We start from the raw sequence: 27,793 nt of genomic DNA, 5'->3' as shown, positions 1-27,793 counted from the left end.
GTCTCACCTGATGTCTAATTGGATGACGCACAAATTGCAGTGTTTCCTTTGGCATGAAGGCTTGTTTGTATAATGTTTTAGAATAGATGGTGAGGTCCAGGGTGTTACTTTAGGTGTTACTTTGTATGAATAATCCATTGTTGTCTCAGAAATATGTATCAAATATATCAGATGACTCTCAACAACCGTTACTATCTACTATTGGCAAACTACCTGTTTGCTGCTATTTATAACCACATCAGTTCAAATTGGTACCAATAGACTTCAGTTTAATCCTACTGGTACTAATCTAGAAATATTCAAATCAAACATTAAAAAGGTTACTTTAAATGTTTGATACCAATCAAAACCATATACATATTGTTGTCATATTTACAGAACATTTACCAATTGCCTTTATATGACAGATATATGCATTTGTATCCATTACAATCAAACAAAAAGAACAGTTTAATTATTCTTTTCCAGCATAATTATGTCACTTCACTTCAAATTAAGTATAGAAGGGAAAGATGTGATTTTAATACTTTACATACATACTGATATATTAACACTTTTTCCCCCAGTAATGGTCCACAGGTCAATGTTAAGTGTAAATAATTTAAAAAATATATGAATTAGTCATTGCAGAATGTAGAAAAATGAAAATAATGTGTTAATAAATTTAACACTCATGTTAAAAATACCATTTTCCAGTTTTGCTGCATTAGACATAAATAATGATATTTTAAAATGGCCTTACATTCTATATTAAAGCTGATGGCAAGTGTTATCAGGAAATTGGGTACAGGTTCCTGTGCCAAGCCCGTTTTTCAATAAATTCTTTTTAAATGTCTCCAGTGTTTTTCCCACTTCAATATCATTGAGAAGATGGCTGTGTCATTCTCTTTGCTCTCACCAGGCTCTGGTTTTTATAATTGCCTTCTACTTATTCTAAGGCCAGGGGCTAGATGGAGCTGTATATTAATTGTACGGGCCTCCAGACATTGCACTCAGCAGTCACTGCCAATGTGGCGAAACTAATAATCCGGGGTCTCAGAATTTCCAAGATAAAGTTAGCAGATGACCTTAAAGCTGTCATTCCTTTCATTTGTTCTTCTTTTGTTTTACTGGGAAGTTTTGACTTTTACCAGTGAGCAATTCAAGTGATAAAAACATAAAAAATGAAATAAAATCGATGGTCAATTGGTACTGAAGAAAGCTGGACAAACTCCACTCAATAAGTCATGCTTAACTCAACATAATAAATAATACATCATATTCCATTATTGAATCTATCCAATCACATTAACCAATAACAAGGAGAGCAAGGGAACAGGTGAGTGGGAGGCAGCTCAATTTCATCCCATAAATAAGGGTGAGCTGACCAGCTGGGGCCTCTGCAAGTGGCAACATCAAGACTGACAGCTGCCAGAGAGCTTGCAGACTTGTTAGAGCCACGGGTGACCTCAGATGTCTACCACGTATTTTCAAGAATGTGAACGTGGGTGGCAGTGACCAGGTCAGATCTAGCAGCTATTTATTTATTTTACAATTTGAAGGTGCACACTATCTAGATGTAAAGTATACCTGTCTTATTAGTTTTAACCTCTGCAGTATGGAAGGTTGTCTCAAGTCCCCTAATTAGGCTGTGGTGACTTTTTATTATTTGCCTTAAATAGTAATATGTTTCTTCTCTGCAACAGTGAAAAATCAATTCCTAAGACTTGAACACAAACAACAACAATTAAAAGTTAACAAGCTGAACAGACAAATTAGGGCAAAATATACCTGTAGTATTCTTTGGCATAAACATTCACAGACCACTGGGTCAATAAACATGCTGTCTGCACCATTCTGTGTAGGTCATAAGAAATGATTTGCGGCGATAGGATCCAAAAGAAAAACATTAGGATATAAAATATCTTTAATTTTAAAGTTCTCCTCTTTTCTTCTCCAAGTAAGACTCTAGTCAGTGCAAATGAAGTATGAGAAAGTCAGCACTGGTGCACAAAATTTAAAATACAATCTCCATAGGCTGACTTTAATAAAATAAAGAAAAATAAATGTACCAAAAGTGAAAACAAGACAGTGATAAGAGAGAAGGTAGCCAATATAATGAAGCTTGTTGTCTTTTTTTATCAAATGACATCCAATTAGACAATTTTTATTATTTTTTTTACAAAAAGCTAGTAACTTGTTAACCTAAACATAAGTTACTTTTAGTAATGTGTTCACTTTGCTTAACCAATGCAAATATTTAATATACATTGTGCATCTCAATCTTGCAAACTCATATGTGTCTGTATCTCATGTAGAGAAAAACATTAAAATTACATGGAGTGTAGCTGAAGTGTGTTGCTGTTATGCAGAATACCCGATAGTCCAAAATGTCCTTTGTCAATGCTCCCACTGGTGTGAGATAAAATTTTATGAACTAGCGATTGTGAGCGATCATGTCCTGAGGCAAATGACTGTCATTTGTCAGATTCAACTGTGGACATATCAGCAAAAAAAACAAAACATATTTATTCTGCATATTTTCACACAGCTCTGGGAATGTGTTAACTCTGTTGATATGAAATAATGATATACTTCTGTTATGTTAAGACATTAAAGATAGATTATTGAGAATCTCTGTAATGTAGAACCTATAAATTAGGAATGTAGTGTGAACAGTTCTATGATGACCATTGAATTGAAATCCTTGACACGTAACAGCACTACTTGGGAAGTGCTGGAGTATGATGATGAGTAATTTAGGAAAATCTTTAATGTTGACTAAAATAACACTGTGTTCCTATATTATTCATCTTATAATGTAGTGAGAGGTAACCACCGTGTGTTTTTTCTTTTTCTTTATCATTATTAAATGGGCTGTTTTATATTCAGCTATATCTAGCTCTGTGTTTTACAACCCCTGTGAGCTGATTCTATTTTGCGTATTTCACCATTTTCTCTGAATATTTTTGAAGCCTGCATAAATTACCATTATACCAGGAGTTTTTTTTTTTTTAAGACTCAACAGAGGATTGAGTGTGAAAACTCCCAAGTTGGGACCAACTGAGCACACAGGAAGGTATTTGAATCTAGTATTTTATAACAGTTACTGCTACACTTCATTGCTTTCATTAGAATGCATCGTCACAGCTAATCCCACAGCAGTGCATTAAGGCAAAAATTTAATGTTTACCATCTTCAGCTTTCATTTTCATTCAGTGAAATTAGATACACAAATTGATGTGGATGTAGACAGAAGTGAGGAAATAACTGCTACAAAATGTGTATTAAAACCATAATTGTATAAACAATTTTCACCTCAGTCTGTCTTTTCAAGGTATCTCAACCATGAATTGCACAGAGGTAATTTTCATTTTTTACAAGATTGGCAACTTTTTATAGTAGATTTGATATTTGAACATTTTTTTTAAAAAAGGAAAAATGGTTGAATTTAAACTCCTACCATGTATGCATCATTTATCTGTGACTTTTCATTTCACAAAAATCTGTAAAGGCTTAAAGTAGAAGTAGCATCATGATATTACAGTTCAGTGTATGTACAATTAATTTTCTATATATTGGTTGCCTAGATACCATGTTTCAGCTTTTAACCGCTGTGTTACAGCAACCATCTTTGACTCATCTTGCTTGTTTTATTTCAGTTATTGAATAGTTTTCCTATTTAGTTGTCAGTTATGATTATGTGGTTGGTAGATTTAAAGCTTATCGATTGCACAAATCAACAACTTTAAGGGAAATTGATCAAGTTTGGAAGAGATGATCAAATTTAGTAGAAATGACAAGAAAATTACAGCATAGTTTCTGACTGTGATGATCAATAGTAATAAAAATTAGATTGTGTTCTTCACTGTGAATTCTGTCTTTTTTTTTTTTTTTTTTTTTTTTACAAAACTAGCATTTTAAATGGGCAGCATTTCACTCAGACTTGTGCATGTCTGAGTGAGGCAGAGAGTCAAGAAAAAAAAACAACAAGTCAATTCTAATTCTGACTGTGGCCATAAATGCATTTTATGCCATAATATTTAATATAGAAAAACAGATTTATTCACACATTTATATAAAATACAACAAAGCTGTATACTGTATCTATGTAACAGAATGCAACTCTGTGATCTGAAACACTTCAATTAGAATTCACTGACAAAGCTCAAAAATAGCTGTGAGACAGAAGAGTCCTTCGTCCCTGGTCCTTGAATCAAAGACTGAGTGAACGAACAAGACCCACAAAAATGTGGCCAAGACCACAAAGAGACTGACACTATCAATGCCCAGCGCTAGTAGCCAATGTAACGTTTGCTATAATTTCAGACATGAAGTTCTTGATGGAGTATTTTCACTGTGAAACTGTCATTGTAAAGGTTCATATTATTTGGGGATGGATTAAAACAATAATCAGCCTGCAAGTCAAGTTTCATCTGAAGCAAATAGGAGGCCGAGTTAGCCGAATTAAAAGTGGGTATTATCTTCCAAAGTTAGTATTTTTTTAGAATGAAATTCCCTCTCTGTGTTACTATCCCTCCACCGCAGCTCAGCACAGAAAATGAATCTCTGCTCAGTAAGTATGAGCAGAAAGAATGATTACAGCCATCTATAAGTCTTTCAGTTGACACATTTTCATGTGAGTATTTGTTTTTAGACAGACTTGAAAAATGTGTGAATCTGTCCTTTCATTTTTACTCATATAGTCTAATTTGTGCCACATCTGACAAAGCAGGTTATCTGTTTATCTGGATTTTGTTGAGAAAATATCCACATATTTGATGGCATCATCATGGTTAACAAAAGTTTTAGGAATAATTGGTCTTAAATGGACTAAATATAAGAGCGAGAGAGAAATGTGTTAGCTATAGTAGGGGTGTGCCCGAATACAAACACATTATTCGGCAAAGCACAAATAATGGGTTTTATACGAATATTTGTTTCATACAAATATTTTAAAAATTATTTGTTTTCGGGAAGAAAAGTAAAGTTTTAGCTCAGTAGTCAGTGCAGAGACCCAGTGTGGAGACCTCCTTCATTTACCGTAACACTTTAATTTTCTAAGATTAAAAGCATAATAAAAACAAAAATCCTTTCTACTTTTATTCGAATACAAATACAAATATTTTTTATGCCTCAACAGGTACAGATACAAATACAAATACTGGGCTCTCTGCACATCTGTAAGCGTTAGGTTAGACCTAAGAAAGTGAAGGGTGCGATCACACAATGAAATAAACTCCTGAATACCATTAAAGAATCAAATGTCTGCACTTCCAATGCAGGATAGTTGCAGCATTATTTAATGCATGGTCTTCTATAATGGCTACTACAGTAGGACAAAAATAGCTGGGGAGATCAGCTCTGCAGTAACTAATTTACAGAAACTCTTCTAGTGTCCCATATCTTTGATTTCACTCCACTTACTTGTCGCCAGTTCTTCTGATCTCTCTCCTCTTTCGTTCATCTCAGCTGATGCTGTTTCTGATATGTAGCAGAAATATAGAGGGAATGAACTGATTAAGTGTGAAGCTGTGTAATATTGCTAAAAAAATATATATTTCCATTGAAGTATCACTCCCAACACAGACATGTAATGGAAGCATTGTCAATGCATATAATACCATAAAGGGGGAATTCTTCACCTTTTTCTTTTCTTTTTCTGGATGCTTGATTTCATATTTTTTTACTGAGCAAGTTACTCTTTTATTCTTTTAAATTACATCCCATCATTACAACACATAGTATATCACTCCCATCTGTACCGGTTAGTGTAAACTGACCGAGTTAAGAGAAAGGGGCATGTTAGTCCTAATTTTAGTCTAAGAGAAATTCACAAAACATTTTAATGCTGTAAGTAGCTCCTAAGTCTGAGATAAGCTATAAATTGTGGAATCTGGTGAACATCACTGATATTAAATTGCAGGGTTAGGAGGAACTGCCCTTAAACATATGGTTGTTGTATACATACAAGGTTGGGGGGTTGGGGCTGTTCGTGACCAACCGTGCACACAGTATATATTGCTCACAACCACATATCTAACCTGAAGTGGCAGTTTATGCTTGAAATAGGCAATATTGATCCAGACATAACCTCCACACATTCAAAGTGTTCAGGGTGAGCAATTCAAAAGGCCTTGGGTGGGAAAATACAAACCCTCTGAGGGGCCTGACCCTTTACAGCTGGAAGTTAGATGGAGGAATCAATATTATAAACATTTTAACCCAACTCATTACTTAATCATAGCTCCCTTTATGGAATAAATGTGCAATATTTGGCAACGTTACGGTTCCTAAGTAGGCACACAAACTGAATATGGTTCAGGCTGCACTCATGAATCCAAAGGGGGAAAAACATCATCATACGTCTAATCATTCACTATTTGCTGCATCGATTATTTCCCATAAGTAATTTGAATAATTCAAACCATGAGCTCAACATAAACCTCCCAAATTGAGCTCAATGGGGCTATGCTCTGACGGTTACTAGATCTTTCACTGAATTGTAATGTATTGTATATAAATAGATTATACAATAGAAAATGTGAGGGTTTTCAACACCTTATTCAAAATATGTTGTCATTCATTATATTAGTTTTATTAAAGGGTAAGCTCACAATTCTAAGGTCTTAAAACACCAGTGAGGTGTACATGAGGTCATTGAAACAGTTTTTTTTCTTGCTGTAGTCTTCCTGTTCATACTGGCCATTAAATCCCTTTATAATATGCTTCCAGTGTTAAAAAATGCATTCCAAAATGTACAGTATCTGAAGCTGATATAAGGCTTCAGCACTCTTTAGCACACACAAATCAAGGGGGATATCTTAGTCTTTTTAGTACAAAATTGCCTCTGTGTGTTAATATCCCTCCACTGCAGCTCAGCAAGGAAACAGTGTCCAGGGAAAAACAGAAAGGTCATTTCATACTAAACCTTACCGCCTGGACTTCTCGAAATTTCTTCAAACTTAATGATGACAAAACAGAAATTATCTTATTTGCCACAACCGATTCTTTCAGTCCAGGTAGCCTTCGATCTTGGAGTCCTATCATTTAACATTAAGCCGAATGCAAGAAATGTGAGTGTTTTATTTGATTTTCACCTTTGTTTTGATGACCAAGTTAAGAAGGTCGTTCAATCATGTTTCTTTCAATTGAAGTTGATTTCAAAAATTAGATCCTTCTTATCATTTGAGGATTTGCCTTTAATTTTTCTCATTTAGATTTCTGTAATGCCCTCCACTCAGGTATTATTCAGTTTTACCTTCAGTGGTTTCAAAATGGTGCTGCCAGAATTATCATTGGTTCAAGACAACATGATCATATAACTCCAATTCTGGTCTCCCTGCATTGGCTTCCTGTTCATTTTCACATTGATTATAAAATTTTACTGTTGACCTTCAAGGCTGTACATGACCAGGCCGCTAATTATATCGAAGATCCCCTTATGTGCCTGAGTGCCCTCTGAGATCGGCTGATAGTGGCTCGTTGGTCATTCCCAGAGCTCGGCTGGTAACAAAGGGCGATGCAGTCCAGGCCCTCAAACTCTGGACCAATTTACCTGCTGTGATTATGTTTGCTAAATCTGTCACTGCTTTTAAATGTATTCTTAAAACATTCCTTACAAAAAAGCTTTTATCTCTGTGTGCATTTTATTTAATTTAATTTTATCCATTTGTATTTTATTCCTATTGTTTTATTGTATTTTATCTTTTTGTGAAGCACTTTGTAACATCATTAAGAAAAGTTCTATATAAATAAATATTATTATGACTATTATGAACAGACTGTAGCACTATCGGGGTGAGGAACAACAAAGCAGAATGTATCTTACCTCCTGCTGTTTGATAGCATGCAAATGTAATATTTAAATAAAAATACTTTGTTGAAGGTAACACAGAAACAGGGTGACCTAGTAGTCAGACTTTCCTATCACTAAAAAGGTCAAAGGAGGAAAACAGCCAGCGTGTGTCCGTCAGCTGTGTGTGTCCTTGAGAGGGACATAATAAAAATGCTTGATGAGATTGCTTAGATGAGACTGTCATCTTAATACTTGAAATGAAACTAGAGGGAGGATATTAAAATTTGATTCAACATTTTTTCTTTCTCCATTCTGTTCAGATGGAAAGCTGCATACTATAGTGCATTGATGTGCTGAACCTCAGTGCTAACTGCTGTTCCATGTAACTGTTTATTATTATCCATCATGACGCAGGGATTTAACCTCATATTTTAGCAGCAATATGTATGCACACCCTTTACTTAAGCTGCGATCACGGCAAGCATGATTGGAGTGGTTTATTTAAGGTTGGATCTGTCCTCAGTTTTTTGGTTGGCTTTGCTTGGGCAGGTGGAAAACAATGGAACTCAAAATTGATGGGAACCAAATGAAGGCATCAAGCTGTCTGAAAATGCAAGTCGCTCTCCTTTTCCGGTGAATGATAGCACTCATGATTGGGATAAAGTATAAAAAATAGCTTAAAAAGGAAATATGGAAGAGAAACCAAAGATTTACTGTAGATGATGCTAATGTTTAGCAATTTCTTTCTGTGTTCTGGAGTAAATGCCAGTGAAGGTTAATAAGGGAGTCAGATTGGATCCAGACACATACACTGACAAACAGTGGGCCTTTCCATGATCTGATGACAGGTTCAGGAAACTGTCCAACGATTAAGCTTGGCCTATTAAACTATATTTGAGCAATGTGGACCTTTACAAATCAAATATGACAAATTGAACTTTTACACTATTGCTTGGCTAAAACAAAGCAGATGTGATCACACCACAAGGAAAGCATTTATTCATGACATGTGCTTTTGTGACAAAGGAACTTTTTAGAAAATTAACAGAAGCCATAATAGATGGGCTGTGTGCCCAGAGCTTGAGCTAAATCCTGACCCAACTGTAGACTAATCAATTATATATTGATGAAGTGCTGTAAGTATGTATCTCATCATGCCACCTTTTGGCAGTCTTACAGATGAGGAGGAAGGTGCCAGAACAGTTAAAATTAAGCAGTGTCTCAACAACTATGACTCTCACTCCCATGGATAGTATCACACGCTGCCAATCCCCTCTCAACTTGGCAAGCTCTTCCTCTGGGTTGCCTCTGGTTAAGATCCTGCAAGCCAAGAAGAAGAATAAACACAAAAATGCTATATTAGAGGCACTGCTGTATCTTGAATGAAGATCATGGCTGATTTTGACAAACTGATTAGTGAACAGACAGGTAACGGAAAAAGATTAATGTGTGTAAATCAGGCTTTTCCCTGGATTTTTTTTTTTTGAGTGAAAAAATTCCATACCTGTGTAAATTCCCAGCAGAGGTGAGCTATGTCACTATTTCATGCATGAGTGTCTGATATCCTTTCAAGCCCAATAACATGGAGTTTTGTATGGCCCAAGCCATCAGCACAAATGGGGAGCTGATGCCCTCGTGCCCAGTGGATGAATCCTAATAACTGTGGTGATCCCCTGACTTCTAATCAAACACTACAAGCAAGGCAAAATTTAAACTTATCCAGTGAAATATCTCTACACATACAAGATGGAATGATAGAAATGTTTGCACAGATATCCGTGGATCCCAGACTTTGGAGATCCTTTCGGAGACTTTTAATCTAATGCCATCATCAGGCTAAAATTGTAATTTGTCCAGTACTTATGACCAAATACCTGCAGAACTAATGACATTCCCATTATCCTTATCATTTATTATCATTTTGTTCATTAGATGTCTGCTCAGTGTAAATATGAGCAGTCTGACAAGCACCCCATTTATTTAAATTAAATTCTAAATAATGAACCAATATAACTGGAATTGCATGTTTATCAGTACATTATTTTAAATTTGTATTTCTCTTCATTAAAAAAAAGTTAGTTAAGCATCAGTTAAGCAAGCAGACTTTGTGTGGTGAAAGTCATCACTCCTGCTCTCTGACTTCCTCCTGCTGAGCTTTTCAGTCCAAAACAGGAGCAGCTTGGGGTGTACAACCTGGGACCAGAAAGCTGTCAAGCATCCACCACCCACGAGACAGAGGTGTTATTAATGTAATATAACACATAAACCAATGGGGGGGTTGTCTTTGAACATTTCTCGGTAACCTGCCTGTTGTCAATGTCTCTCAGTATCAGCAGCATTAAAAACACACAGACATACAGATGAAATGATCAGTACAAGTACAGTATTAGACTTAAAATGTTGTCTGTGTTTCCCTTGTCTAGAAAAGGATGCAGGAAATGAATGATTGATAGTAGGGTTCACTGTCTTTCAACATTTTCCCAGAACAATATCTTCTTTCCTGCCTTATAGAGTGACCGCACTGACTCAATGTTTGAAAAGTATATCTATATTTATTCATTTATTTTTGCACCTTAGAAATACGGTGTGGCTATTTCCTCACTGTCTTCTCTGTCAGTATATCTAGTTCTTCCTTTTATCACTGAAGAAGTGACAACTTTTTTTGTCAGTGCGATGCAGATGGTACATCTCATTTTAGCTCACAGTTTGTTGTTGGACATAAATAAGTCTTTGATGCCATGACTACCATTTGTATTTGTCAAGATGACAATTATTGGTTACACTCTTATCATTTATTAAGTAATGCTATTATGATTTCAACAGAACACAGAAAAACTTTTGACATCCCAAATGATGATTTAATTAATATATTGGAATTAAATAGTAATTTTTTTACTATCATTATAATCTAAAATGGCACAAATATTGAAGTAGACTTATTCAGCCTTTGCTCAAATTACTTTTTATTTGCATACATTTACTTACACTCCACAAAGTAGATGTAATATGTATATAGTGGCTGTAAAATAAGCACTTGTTCAAGACATTGGTATTACAAGTCACACAACTAGTGTATTAATATTGTCAGAAATGTAGTGTCCAGGCAGGAGAGGTAAAACGGCTACAGCTAGAATTTGCCAGAAACCACAAGGGAGACTGAAAAGTACAGTCGAGTTCTTTGGCCTATTAGACTGAAATCTAGCTTATCATAAAGCATAGTTGTGGCAGCACAACGCTCTGGGAATGCATCTCTGCAGCAGTGCCTGGAAATATTGTGAACATCAACGGTAAAACAAAATATAACAAACAATAATGGAATTCTGGGGGAAAAGTTTGCCCAACTTGGGAGAATATTCATTGACCCTAAACACAAAGCCAACTCCTCACAGAAAACCTAAAAGGCATTTTTTCCCTTTTTAAATTGATATACGAGCAAGCATTTCCTTATTTACACATCCTTTAGTTACAGGAGGAACATTATCATGCATTTGAAATCCGATATTAGCCCTCTTTTTTCTCTGTTTTTGGTCGCCACCAGGGATATATCTGAGAAATAGCTGCTAAATGCTCTAATATGTTCATCAGCTAGTCGCTAACTGTGTTTGTTTGCAATCACATGCAGAGGAGGTAGTGTACAGTGGATTTTTAGAGCTTTTCCTCTGAAAACAGCTGCCTGTTGCTGTCGATAATGGTCCTATGAGAGCGCTGACAGTGAACCAAAACAGTAAAGTTACAGACTGCAAAGCTAAACAATCAACTGAAACTTGCTATAAAGATCTGTAAAGCCGAGGGGAGCCACTCGCCTCTCACATTACACTTTATCATTTGATATATTATAAAAATTTTCTTTAAACAAGACATACACTCTGAGAAATTCACAGTGTCTCATTTACCACTTTAAATACAATGCTTGAACTGTACTTTTCATGTTGTAGAGATGATGTAGAGGGTGTGTGAGAAAACATGTTACATGAGTTGAAAAAGTAGGATATTGGAAGAAATATCAATTTGAAATTGATGTTACGACCTAAAGAGCTGCTGCAACACACTTATTTGTTGCCAAAATCCAAAATGGAAAAAAAAAGAAAAAAAAAAAAAAACAAGGATGAGATTTCATCTCACAGAGAGCAATGCATGGGCAATATTTTGTTGTGTGTCATTCAGTGTCAGTCTAACGGTACACTGCAGTGTTTTTTCCCATTTTTTGTTTGTTCTTGTACACAAGGACACACACGCACAGGTGACGTTATACACATTCCCACTAATGGTTTTATACTATTCCACTGATCTACCGGTGGTGGTAATGCACCCAGAAACACAGCAGTGCACTAGCAGAAGCAGGGAAAAAGAATAGCAAGTAAACATGCATTTAAACAATGCAGGTTTTAAGAAGGTTTTAACTTTTAAGAAGAAACGACTTGTGAAGTGTTTTATGAGGAAGGAAATGCATTGAACATATTTGTTGGTCCTTAAGGGTACACACAATGTGTTTTGGTGAGAAACACTAAATGTAAACTGAAACTTTGTTTGTTTACATGTAAACTCCTCAGGGCACCATGAACTTTTCAGGGAGCCTAAATTATTGATAGGGAATTGTATAACAAAACACTAATGAATGGTTCAATAGTAAAATAATAGCATAGCATGCAAATAAAACTAGATTTAAATCAGGGCATGAATTCAAAAATGATATTTAATAATCAGTGTCAACAATAACAGAAAGATACTAGTGGGACTATTCAAAAACAAAAAGTGCACACTAGATATATCACACATCATATCACCTCCCCTCTCGGAGCAGCAGAGTGGTGTGAGGCTGAGAGGCCAGGAGTTAACTGGCCCACTCTGGATCGATCCTGGGTCAAAGCAAAGGCAGCCAGTGGGTATAGAGGTCAACCGGCAGCTATGTGCTCCTCCTTAACTTACTGATTTCTGCTTTAACCCTTTGACTCAAAGACTTTTACCAGGTCCACTGTACTCTATGCTCTTCTAAAATCTATACAGAGAGTAGTGTGTTGTTCAGTCAATATGTTGACTTGGCCTTTTCAGTTTGGCCTGATAATAAATAAATGGTGCTACACAGTTTGTCTCTTTAAGATATATCAATTTAGCTTTGCATATGAACCCTCAGCCCTGAAAAACCGCCATGTATTTATTTGTCATATCAGCTACTCACTTCACTTCCTTTGTAGGGGATTGTACTTGGTGTTCTCTTTCATGTACAGTGATCTGTTGAAAGAGTTCATTGCATTTGAATGGCTGTGGAATCAGTGGACACTTCATTTGCACTGCATCACTCTGGGGGTTGAGTCCCCATGGCATTTCTGACTGCAGCTGTATTACAACTGTAGCCCTAGAAACCAGATTATGCAAAAGAGGAGCATTCTCCTGTGAGCCAAAGTTACATCCAAGTGCAAAATTAGCCAAGCACTGAGAGACAAACAAGATCATAGAGAGTGAGAGAGGGAGTGAGGTGGGGGGTGATATGTAGATGCAGGCTAAATATACCCACGGTTTATTGACCATAATGATTTGGTAAGCACTGACTATCTTCCACTCTGAAATCACTGATTCTGATTTGATTAGTGAAGTGACTCGGTGGCAAAAAAACACATTTCTCTCCCACACTGATTTGACTGAATGAGTCCGTCAGAGGAATTACCTTTTCACTACGATGTGTTCTCATCGGATTTGACTGGATACTTTTGCAATAAAGCTGCAGATATTTCTGTCTTTAATATCTTTAAACGTTTTATGCTCAAAGGTTACAAGAATCATGTGATTATGTTCCCTTACTGTCTCCTAAACAGTAATCTGACCACTGTGGGTTACTCCAGCTCATTTATGCACAGACTAATAACACGTTTTAAACAGGTTAGCACATCCTTAAAGGAATGGTAAATATTCCTTGTGTTTGGTATTTGGCTCGTTTGCTTTCTTGCCAAGGGTTAGGCAAGAAGATCAATACCAATCATGTCTGTACGCTAAATATGCAACTACAGCAGACATTTAGCTTAGTTTAACTTAATGAATGAAAATAGGAGGGAAACAGCTAATCTTGCTCTGTCTGAAGGTAAACAAAAACAGCCTGCCAGCATCTTTAAAGCTCACTAATTAACATGTTATAGCTTGCTTGTTTAACCCGTACAAAAAGGACTTCCTAGAGTCATTGTCATTGTGAGGTTGATATGCAACCAGTGGAGTTTCCAGCAAGTCACCGCATCCAGCCAAGAAACAGACATGCACATAACATCCTGTAAAATCTCAAATTTGACACTTTGTTTTTTTTTGTACAGATTAAACAAATGAAATATAATGTGTTAATTAGTGAGCGGTAGAGGTGCTGGAAGGCATATTTTTTCTGTTTCCCCCTGTTACAAGCCTTTACGCTGTGCTAAGTTAACCAGCTGATGGCTCAACCTTCATATTTAGAGGTCAGACATGAGAGTGATCTCTATCTTCTCTCAGCAAGAACGAGAATGAGAGTATTTTCCAACATGTTTAACTATTTCTTTAAGGCCGGCTTCTCCTATTCAGCTGCAAAGGAGACTCGTGTTTATTAAGAATCAATTTACAAAAAGCATATTGAGATAGTTTTTTTTGCTGTTGTCTTATTCTTGGTTAACAAGGTGCCATAATGTGCATTTTTAGGGCTATCTAGCCCAGGTTGCAATACAGACAGTATTCATTTGACTCAGTTAGTGTGAGAATATGCTGTGCACACTAAAATATAGGGAGGCTGCAGTAGAATATCAAGGCCTCTGCATTATCATACTCGCCCCCTACAGACCAGTAACATGAACAAGCCAAAAGTATGCATTGTTTTGAAGTTTGTGAAACAGCTGGCAATGTGACAGATACAGTAGCATGAATGTAGACAATGTAATTAGGCCTTTCATAAATCACTTATGCATTCAAGTCATTTTTGGCATGTGTGTATGAAGCACTTATCAAACTTAACAGTTCAGAGTGGTGGCAACTTTGATTTTTTTTTTTTTTTTTTTTCCTTAAACGTTGTCAGATGTTTTACAGTCTCTTGGCAGATGTTGAATGGTACAAAATAAAAGAAACAGTGTAATGACAGCTTTTGATCAAAGTAAATGAGTCATTAATAAGATGTAAGCCTTGTGCACTGTCTCCATTTTGTTCTCCCATGACAGGATATGAAAAGAACTTTGAATATTTATCAGACTATGTGTTAATTGATGTCACTATGAGAAATAACTGGGGTAATTCCAGTTGAACGTGAGAAACTTCTCAAATAAAATAGAATAAAAAAAAAAAGTCTCAAACTGGTCTGTCACATACTCTTTTAAGTGATATGTCACCGCAGTGTGTAAAATTTTTCAATGTCATACCTACTGACTCATAATACAAAGCCTTATAGTTAATACATCACGTCCTCCAAATTAAATGACAAAATAATGTGTCATGTGTCAGTGATTCAGAAGTGCCTTCAAAAACCAGAACAAAAATAAAACCACACAGCTGTGGTTAAGCTTTGGATCTGTTTAGGCAGTAAAATGTCTTAAGAGAACAAGGCTGACTGTTGGTAGGAAACAGGAAATGAGGGGTCTTGCATGTCAGAATCCGACCTTTTATTGATAGAAATGTTACATTACTTCTTCATTTGCTCCAGAAATTACTAGAGGGCTTTGTTACTTCCATTATAGTTCTGCATGGGCCAAAAACTCAGACCCGAAACCATCCTGTACCTGTGCATTTCAGACCCGACCCAATAGAACCTGCCTGGTCCTGCAGAATTGGACACTCAAACCCGACCCAAGGCACAATTTTTGTTAATATCAATATAATTTCTTCTTCATATATATAATCAAGTTGGCAAGGCTTTCTCACACATACAAAAATAACTGATCTGTCAATGGCAAATACAGAATATGGCACAGCGGCCCACCAGCACAGAACATACAGCGTTATATCTTCTACCAGCTGATTAGCGGTAGCTTTAGTGTCAGTACACACACTGCAGTCAACTACCAGCATGAACTACTGCAGCATCTCTAAATAATAAATTATTTGCCTCACTAGTAAGTGGATCAACTTTGCCTTTTTTGAATATGGTCCAGATGAACATGGCTGTCAAACTTTAGACATCTTTACCAGCTGAACCTGTCTACAGTCCAAACAGTTATAATCCACCATTGCAAGGCTCTTTAAGAGTAGGAGTTGTGAAGGAAGGTTGGAGGTTTGTATCTATTGTCAAAGCGAGGTCACGTGTCCACAATACAATAGCTAAATCATTTGGAATTTTAAGAGGGTCCCCTTTTACAAGTTTTACTTGTAAAAGATTTTAAATTACATTTGAAACTATTACAAACAAGCCCAATGCAAGCCCGAAGCTTAATCCACAAAAAAACATCCCAAACCCAACGATGCTAAACTCTAACTCTCTTTTCTTATTTTGTAGTTGTTGCAGCTAATATATGATCAAACCCTACTGCTAGACAAGAACATCAACATTGGATGATTATGTAAAACTCCACATTTCATCTACTGCTGATGTTCTTTACATCCAGTTCCAGTGTTTTTGAAATTCTGCATTGTGCAATATCTGTGCATGTCAACATGGTTTGTGCTTATGGTGAGTAAAATGTTGTTAAGGTATGGCTAGGGTTAGATAACTTGGCTGGGGTTAATAGAATATGAAATTGCAGGTCTGTGACATGAGGCTCTAGCTGCAATTAAAATGCTGCAACTCAACATGTTTGTACAATGAATTATAAGAACTACACCATATGTTCTCAGAATAAAGCAACAATAGATAACCCTCAATAATCATTAATTCCAACTGAGTGTCTCTACCACAACACATTCTTAAGGCTTACAATATGCTCATGACTTCACAAGTGGACTATCATTTACTTCCACATGCTTCACATTATTCTGAGACTGTTGTTTTCCCCATTAGGGAGATGAATCCATTCGCAGATGATTTGCATAAACACCTGTCAGTTCTTTGTCTCCCACTGATACCTAATGAATTTCATGCATTGACTGCTCTTTGCTGTTCACTTCCCCGCCAGTCACAAGATGTCCTTTCCTGACACTGGAGTGTAGATTTTGCCTCACTGTCTTCTCAAAATTGCTTTCAGCAGGTTCAAGAGCATCCATCCTTCTGTTCATCTGATTTTTTTTTTTTTTTTTCATTTTTTATATGTGCTGTTTCTCACAACAAAATATCTATTGATATAACCCTTTCAGTCTAAATCCTGTCTCTTAACTTCAATTTGTGCTGGAAAGCCGAAATGTGTCTTACTACAAGATTTCTTAAAGATCCAGGATATGCAGGAAAGTTAAGTAAAAAGTAAAAAAATATATATCATGTGAAGACATTTAGAATCTTCAAAAATACAAACAGAATGAATTGTCTTTAAAAACACACACTTACCCCCCATGACATTTAATTAGTATTTTTTTCATAGCTTAAAATGCATTGCATTTGTAATATGTGCACAGCATAAAACAAAACCTATGCGAGTGCACCGAGAGACCAAGGATTCTGATGTCTCCACAGTGATGAGTTGGTTGCTGCCTCACACAGTTTGTTATAAATACTGCCACAGACTGACTGGCTATAGGAGCCATGCATCACCTGCGCAGATAGGCCAGTAAAGCGATGATGCGTGTGTCCTTGGCATGGGGGGGGGTAAGAAAGGCTCATAGCTTTTATCTCTGGCAAGCATCAGCAGAGAATAGCCATCACAAGGTCAGCCTTGAAGGTGAAACATCAGTGGAATACTTTGCTATCATAATTCATTTACTAGATGTACTGTAAGTGGCAGCAAAGCATTTGTACAATTTGTTAAACTGAATTTGACTATTTATAACTTTTTGCTGAGAGGTATTTGAAAGCTTTGTTCATGATTTCTGCTGAATGATGCTGCAAACTGTTTTGGTGGTTGAAAGGAAACGAAGGTAACACAGAGAGACAACACTGTGACAGACAGGCTTTGTTCATATTCATTTCAGTGTTTCTGGATATTTCTGTGTTTTTAGTGTTGACCTCATGCTTATTTGGAATATATATTTCAAATATGATTGAGTGGGGGGAAAAGAAAATTAATATTTCTGTTCCTTTTCAGCCTCACCTATTTGTACAACATCCTGAGGTGAAGTGTTGCCACAGAAATAATTGCCATTCTTTGAACTAGTATTTGTTTTTTCATGGAAGGTTTGCATGTTTACATGTTTAAAGGTGTATGTTTACCTTCAACATACTGTGCACTTATGATATTAGTCTGTATGGCAAAAACATTACACTACATATTGTACCTTTGTAAAGCTGGTATCATTCTAGAAGGAATCAAACTGTATAAAGTTGACTTAAATCTAATTATGGTAGAAAATGTTAATTTATAAATACATTAAATCTCCCCCTTTATTTTGAGAATTATATTGATATAGAGTATTCATATACAATGTCTTGATTAATGTTAGTGAAACATCAGGGTCATGGCAACAAGAGTATGCAGATAAATCCCTTGATTGAGAGTACAGAAAAACTGCACTTTTGATTAAACAAGGGCTGCAACTAGTGATTATTTTCACAATCGATGAATCTGTTGATTATTATTAATTAATTGATTAGTTGTTTGGTCTGTAAGATGTCAGAAAATGGTGAAAAAGGCGATCACTGTTTCCCACACCCCTAGATGCAACCTATGTCTTATTTTGTCCCGAGCAACAGTCACAGCCCAAAGATATTAAGATTACTTACTAGTCATAGTGGACTAAAGAAACCAGAAAATATTCACATTTAAGATGTTAGAATCTCACTCAAAGTGAATATTGGTTATTATTGATCGGCTAATGCACAACATTGCAACTCTAAACACTAACAAAGTTACCTTTGAATTTAATTATAGAACAGGATGCAAACCCGGGTCTTCCTGTGTCAAAGTAAAACACCATCCTGCCCCATCTACCTATCTCCTGCGTCATATGAACGTCACAGTACTTCCCACATCTGAACTAAATGTTCGGGAAATTCTTAAATACTTTCTGAAAGAAGGTAAGTTTAATCAAATTGATATTTGATTAATTTGTTTAACCTTTCTGCCATTCTGCTCAATCTGTGGACAAGGCACCCAAAAATCAATATTCTTATTCATAAAATTCTTTCTAGCAACAAGATTAAAATGGCTTAAACTGAAATGAAAGATCCAAGTAGCATAAATGTTGCAATCCTAAGAAATTGAAGGAAAAAAAAAAAAAAACGACACAAAAACTGATTAATTTCTTGTCGAAGAGTTTCTCAAATGAACTGGTGCTTGATCTAACTGAGGAGACACAGTAGGGTCGAATTAGAGGGGCAAAAGGAAGGTGACGGTATTTGGCACAGACTCCATGTTTGCTTAGCGGTGTAGTCGAAGAGGCTCGAAATACAGCAGATGGCCAAACAATAACCAGAAGCAAAATGTGCAGTCCTAAGAGGGATGGGATGAAAGTTGTTGGAGGAGTTGGCATTCAGTAGCTCCCCTTCAACAGCGCCTGGCCTTTTTGATGTGTTCTTCCCTGTGGCTGTGGTCATTCTAGACCAATAAATCATGGTGACAATAAATGCTGTGACATCTGCCACACAGCATCTGATGGCTGACAAAAGTCATCTGTACCCTTGATCTGTGAAGGGAGAAGACAAAAATAATGTGCAGCAGAGAGCCAATGAAATGAGCCACCCCATGTGTGCCACAGCCGATATGGCAGATCAGTTGGTAAATTAGTGCAAATTGAATCCCCATCTCTGTTCTCAATTAGTAATGTCACTACTGCTCAGTTGTGACCTTGACAGTTACGCTGATGATCATGAATCTTCCCCGAATTCCCCAAAATGATCACAAAAAATGGCCATCAAAGGCATTTTTTATTATTGCACACCTTGATTTCTTTATGACCAGCATAAGTGGTTTAATCATACAGAATGTTATTTTAATAGCAATTAATACAGTACTGAATGTAATGCTACAGTCAGTGAAAATTAATGTAACTTAGAATAGAATCAGCAGCTCATTTCTCACCAGGCTTTGTTTTTATTCCTTTTTTTCAGATTGTCAAAAAAAACCCAAACATTTTATGTCACAATCTTTACAAATATTATAGACATTTCACATTTTATGTCTCAGTCTGGAATCAAAACTGTTAATATTTTTGTTGTTTTGAAATCATTGCTGTTTTGCCACAGAGCTACCATACCAGTACATGCTGTGTAGAAGCAACGATGAGCAGCGACTCCACGATGAGGCTCTCAGGCACAGAGGGAACAGATGGGGGCTGAGAAAACACCTGGGCGTTGGGTTACACATTGTAAAGCCACCATGTGCAAAGCCAGACTGTCGCACAGAAAGACAGAAGACTACAAGGGATATAAAAGGAAACCATCACAGTGCATGGCTCAGTATGTATGCTCACATGTACAGAACATTCTTTTGTTAACCTGCTTAGTGAGATAACTTGGTTTTTGGTTGAAAAAGCTAAACATAACTTAGGTAAGCTCAAACTGTAATTAAAATGAGTTAACTCTCTACACAAACCCAAACTTTAACAGTGTAAGGGATATGTTTTTAGTCAAAAAATGCACTGACTACTACTGGAATCGTCATTTTCTTTTGAAGTACATCACTGCTCACATGAGGAGCTAGCAGCTAAACATTTTCAAACGGTTTTGCTGACTCACTGTTTACTCTGTGGGTGGAAATATTGTGTTTATGCATATGAACAGAGACACCCAGTTGTTTCAGAAGCTTAAAAAAACAGTTTAGTATGACTTCAGTTGTACAGCTCAAAGCTTGCTCCAATGAATGTCAACAGTAGCTGCTGTAGCATTTCTAAGTCATATGCTGTTGCACTGAGAAAAACCTCATTTAGTTTATTAGCATATAATGTCATTCATGAAGCAACTTCTTGGGATAGCTATGTTTGAGATAGCTCATTTAGCTACAGCTAGCCAGGTGATGGCAATGAGAGGGTGAAAGTAATGTGATTGGAAGTTTTCTTTCAACAGTAAGAAGCAAACATGTTGATATTCTACTGTGATATTTCTGTTTACTATACTTGTGTATAATTCACTATATAAACTTAGCACAAAAAGTAAGGAAATTTGTGTTTGGTAGATTATTTCTTTGTTGTAAGAATGCTTCATGGCAATAAATCTTATAACGTTGGAAAGCCTGTTTATTTCCCTTTTAAATGGTGCCACATTTGTAAGGAACATGCTTACTCTGTCATTGACTCTTGTTTGGTGTTTGGTGGATTGGATGATTGAAGTTTGAAGAAACAAGACATATTGGCAATTTAACAATTTATTCATTTAACAACAGCCACAACAGCCTGGCACCACCTCCTCATGCTGGTCACCAGCCTGGTCACACACTGCTGTGGGATGGCATCCCATTCTTCGACCAGCATTTGTTGCAAATCAGCCAACGAGGTTGTGTTGGTCACTCTGGCACAAACAGCATGCCCAAGCTGATCCTACAAGTGTTCAGTGGGGTTTAGATCATGACTGCTGGCAGGCCATTCCATCCTCTCCACTCCCGAATTCTGGAGGTAGTCTCTGATATCTTGGAGGATAGAGTTTGGTCCCAGACTGTGGAGATATGGGTTTGCCACTGGTTGCAGAATCTCATCTTGATATCTCTCTGCATTGAGATTGCCTCCAATGATGACAAGCCTCATTTTTCCAGTGAGGGAAATGCTACTCCACACCATCACACTGCCTCCACCAAAAGATGTTATTCTATTGGTGCAGCAATCAGCATAGCATTCTCTGCGTCTTCTCCACACTTTGACCCTACAATCCAACTGCCATAGGCAGAATCTGGACTCATCACTGAACCTAACGTTCCTCCACATGTTCAGGTTCCAGTGCACGTGTTGCCGACACCAGCGCAAATGGGACTGACGGTGAAGGCCAGTCATGGCAGGCCTCCTGGCAGCCCTATGAGACTGGAGATTGACTTTGTGCAGTCTGTTCCGGATTGTCTGGGCAGAGAGCCGTCGGCCATATCGTCCTGCGAACCTTGACTGCAAATCTGTAGAAGACAGCCTATGGCACCTAAGTGCTGACAGGATGAGGAAACGGTCTTCTTGGGGTGTCGTCTTCTTGGGACGCCCACTTCGCAGCCTGTCTCTGACATCCCCCGTTATATGGAACTTGGCCTTCACTTTGGAGATGGTACTAGGGCTCACTCCAAATAATGCCGCAACTTGATTTTGCGGAACACCAGCTTGAAGTTGCCCTATTGCATGGGCCCTATCCAGATCAGTCAAACGTGGCATGCCGACTCTTGGAGCAGACACCAACTGACCACTGTAGCAGGGCCCATGCTCACAGGTGCTGGTAGCACCTGGGGGTACCTGTAGCTCAAAACAAGAGTCAATAGCAACAGCAAAATAAGCTGTTTGGCATTGGCAGAGAGGATTTGGCAAATTTTTCATGGGCGCAACCTACATACTCAGCTCTGCTGCTCATCCCACAAATGCACATTCCTTACAAATGTGGCACCATTTCAAAGGGAAATAAACAGGCATTCCACTGGTATAAGATTTATTGCCAAGAAGCATTGTTACAACAAAGAAATAATCTACCAAACACAAATTTCCTTACTTTTTGTGCTAAGTTTATTTGCTTGTCTTCATTGCTGTTTTAATTGTGATCACATTTATGTTTTGTTACCCCCCAAAAAACAATAAATAAAAATCATCCATTCATAAAACTGCCTCATAAAAATTCCAAGCAGATGAATTTATGAAATAATGTGTAAAGTAGCAGTTCCATGCCATTACATTCACCTCAGTGCCATCCATCAATAATGTCAAGTATTACTGGACCAATTTATTAAAAGGATCTGTATTCAAAATGCTGTGGAAACCAAGATAAAAAATGTCACTTTCATTGAGCACAGTGATACATCATAAAAGCTGTCTAAATACAGTATTCATTTAGGAAAGAGATACTGTACAAAGTGCTTCTTGTTAAAACTGTCCCTATACTTTGGATAACCATTCATTAATATTTCCTGGTCAATTCAGAGCCTCCTTCTTTACTGTTGATCTGCTTCAAAGCTGTTTCTCCTCTTTAACTCTTTTTTCCTGCACATTATAGATTACTTAATCTGATTTTTTGCAGCAGTATTCCTATAATAGAACGTACAGAATAGCAAATCAGAGGCAGTGGGAATCCCACGGGACACAGGGACAAAAGTAGAATAGGTCTGTGCTGTCAAGGGACCACTGGCATTTGATATTTCTGTCTGCATCTTGAGAGTTGAAACTAAACAGACTGTGCCCCGCGACTTAGAGGAGTTCTCAACTCAACAAATAAACAAAGCATTCATTTACATTTATTAATATTAAGTAAAACTGTTGGTTTCTTAACAAGGCTACCCGTGTGTGCTAGGTGTTTATCACAGAGATGATGATACAAAAGTTCATTGTTAAGAGGTTACTTCTTGATCTTGCCACATGTCTTTTAAATGTATATTTATGAGGACCCCTGGCACTTGAAAGCAAGCCAACTCAAGCCCCAAGCACGTAATTTCCCCTTAATTAATGTATTTATTCAACAGCATGTTCAAGCTTTGGTGTGGCCTCTCTTTTCAAACTGCCCTTTTTGAAGATGTTGTTATGCACTTAATAGCTAAGATGTGCATTGTTTTTATTTCTGTTCCAGAGATAACAACATTATTACCTATTTCCATTTTGCAAGGACAGGCCAAGATATATATATATATATATATATATATATATATATATATATATATATATACACACATATACATACAGTAGTATTTATATACTTAAATTAAGTGCCAGAAATAAATATGTGCAAAGGAGGCAAAAGAAACAGCTTTCTGGTGGGAATCAGAAATGGAGCGTGAAGCTTATGAAACAGCAATGCCACAGGCTCACACAATTATCTTTCAATTCCCATGGTAAAGCAATGTTATTGTTCCAACAATATTTTCTGCTAAAAAATTTCTGTGAAATTGTTACCAATTTACTAGAGGATCTATTGCATCAGGGTAGAGCATGTATTGTTGTTTTTTTTCAATACTATGTTTATTGGCTTTTTGTTCATTTTGAATAAACAGAACAAATTCATACAAGCCCTCCCTCCCATCCCAAATAACACAACATTCTCGGTAAAAAGAAAGGTAAAAAGAGATACATAACATTAAATGTAATAAGTAAATAATTATAGTAATATAATAAAATAAGTAAGTAAATGTATAAATACAATATTACCAGTAAGTAAACATAGACAAGTGGGAAAATACACAAGTAAAAATACTTAAACAAGGAAAAAATAAATATAAATTTATATATATATAAAATCAAAAATTATAGAAACATTATAATTAATTAATTAAAAATCAGAAGTGTACAATTCAGTCATCATCCTATTCTCTCTCCCTATTCACAACCATGTTACTCTAGTTGTGGTACAAATTACAAGCTATTTTGGGATGACGGTGTAGCCACCAATCCTTGTCCGATCACAGGCATCTACACATTCAGGTCATTCATAAAATGTAAGAAAGGTGACAACATTTTATAAAAACCCTCAACGTTACCTCTTACTATGTAAGTCAGTTTTTTTCTAATGCCAGACTGCAAGACATCTCTATAATCCATAGACTAGAATAAGTTGTCTAATTATCCTTCCATTTTAAAGCTATTACAACACTTTCTGTCAATTTAGAAATCAGCTCAAGAACTTCTTTCTTGAGTTTTTGGCATTCCCACATACAAAGAAACAGGGTACCAATTTCTTCATTGCATTTAATGCAATTGTCGGGACTACTGGGATTAAAATGGTGTGATTTAAGAGCCATGTATACTGTAACAGTCTGCATCTGATATTTATTGTTTGGGTTTAGGCCAGAGGACACGTCTTCTCCCAGTCCTCTACGGAGACGTATAGCTGAAGATCCATGTAGATATAAAAGGGAGTTTTATAAGAACCTGCTAATAATATATCATAAAACATGGACAACTGACCTCTGTCATGTAAATGGTTTACCCTGAGTTGTTCGATGGCAGACAGTGAGGGTTTCAAAGTAGTTTTAAGTCCTAATTTGCAAGTACTTAAAACATTGTTTCCTTGGAAGGTCATGTTTATCTACTAATTGTTGGAATGACATTAGAGTACCTGCATTATACAGGTCTTTCATTTTTCCTTAGTCCTCTATCCATCCAGTGTTTGAATCCCATATCACGTCTCCCTGGTCTGAAACTGTCATTTCCTCAAATAGGTGTGAAACATGAAAGTTTTAATAGTTTCATTTAAAAAGTTGTGGGCCTCATGCCAGGCTAATGTAGTGTTTTTGAGGAACAGATTATATGTAAGCATTTCAGTTTGTGATGAATAAAGGTATAAGTACAGTGGAAGTTCTAACGTATTATTTTCCATTTCTATCCAAGCTGGAACCCCTGTAGTGAGAAAATAGTACATGGCAGCACAAAGTTGGGCTGCCCAATCATAAAGTTTCATGTTAGGCAGTCTAAGCCCTCCAAACTCGTATTGTAGGTTGAGGAGAGAGAGACGCAGTCTAGGACGCTTGTTGTTCCATATAAAGCAGGTGAAACATTTCTTAAGTGTGGAGAAAAAAGAGGCTGGAAGGGGAAGAGGAACTGACTAAAAGATATAAAAATGTTGGCAGGATCAACTTCTTAATAATATTGATGCGTCCTATCATAGAAATAGGCATTGAGCTCCATTTCTCTAATGATTATCCTACTTCTTTCACCAGAGTATCATAATTGATTGATGTAATGTTTTCAGTGTCAGGGGTTATTTTAATTCCTAAATAAGTAAATCCTTTCGGGGCAATAGTAAACCATGTGTGGATCAGTGGACGTTCTCTCTCTTCTCTATTTAATAAGAATAAGGCATTTTTATAGTTATTGGTTTTATAACAAGAGAACTGTCCAAATATCTTCAGAAGATGACAGAGCACCTTAATTAAGGTTCCCAGATTTGTCAAAACAAAACAATATCATCCACGAATAGAGGCAAATGATGTTCTGTCTTACCTATTATGTCTGTGATTTCAGACGACTGATGGATCGCCATGGCTAAGGGTTCGATGGCGAACAAAAACTAATAAAAAGGGACATATGGCAGCCGTCGCCCTCATAGATCTACAAAGATTAAAAGGCTTTGAAGTTCTGGCGTTTGTTGTAATGTATGCTACTGGCTCAGTATATAATAATTTGATCCATTTGAGATATTTTTCCCTAAAATTAAATCTTTTTAGAGTATCAAAAAGGTATCCCCATTCATCCTGTTGAAAGCCTTTTCGGCGTCTAGTGACAGCATTGTATGGTCTCTGGCGTTTTATGTACCGTATAATACATTAAACAGCCTACGTGTGCTATGGAATACTTCTCTGCGCTGCACAAATCCATTTTGATTGTTAGCAATCAGGTGGGGAATGATTGTTTCTATCTGCCTAGCCAGGGCCTTATGACATTAATGATATAGGGCGGTACAGTAATCCTTCTGAGGGAGATTTGTCTGGTTTTAACAGGAGAGACATTACTGCAGATCTTAAAAGTTGGAGGTAGTATTCCCTTTTCATAGGATTCATTAAATATCTCAAGGAGGTGTGGCAACAATTTCCTTGAGAACTTATAATACGGGTAGGGCTATGGGTAGGCCATCATGCTCAGGTGCCTTTCCATGATTCATACTCTTCAACACATCTACTTGTTCCTCAATACATACATTTTTATCAAGAGTAGTTTTAGCCTCCTCAGTTAGAGTTGGGAATTGAAGTTGGCCAGAAACTCATTTTGTTTTAATGAGTTATCCGGGAATTCAGATTTATTCAGATCTTCGTAATATTTTGTAAAAGCAGTATTTATTTCAACAGCTAGGTTTTTTTTCCATCTTCTAATTTAAGGGAGTTAATAGCTCTATTTGTTTGTATCTTTTTAATTCTTGAAGCAAACAGCTTTCCAGCTTTTTCTCCCTGGTCATGATATGATTGCTTTAACCACAGCATATTGGAGGCTATTTTATTGGTAGTTAGCTCATTTTATTGGGATTTCAATAGGAATAAGCTCTTGTTGTTCAAGAGTGTCGAGTTGTGCATAATATATTTTGGATTTGTATTTAGTATAGCTTATTATCTCACCCCTTATATATTCCTTGAATGCCTCCCATTTTATTGAAGCACTGTTTTGTTTTGTATTAAGAGAGAAGTATTCATCTATTTTTCCACCAAGAAATTTCACAAAATCAGGGTACTGGAGCTATCTAGACTGAAAGTAAAATCTCAGTGGTGAGGGAATTATATTAGATACTTGCACTGTTAATGAGATTGGAGCATGGTCCAACAACAATATACTTACAACAATATCATACCAGCATTTCTCAATTTTTGATAGTAAACCATTAGAGATTAAAAAGCAATCAATTCTAGAGTAGGTTTTGTATGTATTTGAGAAGCATGAATAGTCTTTTTTATTAGGCTTAAGATATCCAGGTATATATCCAAATATCAGTTACATTTAAATCAACCATGAATTTTTGAATAGTCTTTCTTGTCTGTTGGTGGGAAGTGTCGATGCCAGTAGAGCAATCATGTATCAGCTCCAACACACAATTGAAATCACCACCAATTATATATTGACCAGGGTAGGATGATAAGGAGAGAAAGAGATTTTGATAAAAGGAGGGATCATCACCATTAGGAGCATATGGACCTATTAAGTTGATCTGGGTAGATACTATGGTACCATTAAGTATAATGTACCTCCCTGATGGATCTATGTATTTGTCTTTCAAGTGAAAGGGGATCAATTTATGAATTAATATCATGACCCCCCTGGTATGAGAAGTAAAGAAAGCAGAATAAACTTGCCCTTGCCACCTTTTATGAACCCTGTTAATGTCATTTTGTACCAAGTGTGTTTCCTGTAGGAAAATTATATTGGATTTCATTTGCTTAATCCTACTCAATACCTGTTTAAGCTTTACCAATCTGTTCA

This window comes from Thunnus thynnus, chromosome 21 (genome assembly GCF_963924715.1).
Source record: "Thunnus thynnus chromosome 21, fThuThy2.1, whole genome shotgun sequence".
Lineage (NCBI taxonomy): Eukaryota > Metazoa > Chordata > Actinopteri > Scombriformes > Scombridae > Thunnus > Thunnus thynnus.
The sequence above is the reverse complement of the archived record's forward strand: the minus strand, read 5'-3'. Positions refer to the sequence as shown.